The following is a 337-nucleotide window of genomic DNA, read 5'->3' on the forward strand; positions in this document are numbered from 1 at the left end:
GTATAACTATGTCTGATTTCTCTTGGGTGTCTTGTCATTATAATGTGATGTATGGAAATTTATAAAGGAAAAACCTCAAGTAAATTGACTGGGCAGGGCCAATAACACCAACCGCAGATTGTTATACCACATTTAACTTGTGTACATTAAGTTGGGGGAAGTTCAAATACTTCACACATTTACTACAAGAGATCAAAACAAACAGTATTCACATAAGGGTTAAAGAAACCTACCCTCCACCTGCTCTATTTATTCCTGCGGCTGAGATCCATTTCCGCTTTAATGCTTCTCCAAGGCCATGGTTAAAATGAAACCCATCATCCGCTAAGCTTGACAG

The sequence above is a fragment of the Myxocyprinus asiaticus genome, chromosome 20 (genome assembly GCF_019703515.2).
Source record: "Myxocyprinus asiaticus isolate MX2 ecotype Aquarium Trade chromosome 20, UBuf_Myxa_2, whole genome shotgun sequence".
NCBI classification, from domain to species: Eukaryota; Metazoa; Chordata; class Actinopteri; order Cypriniformes; family Catostomidae; genus Myxocyprinus; species Myxocyprinus asiaticus.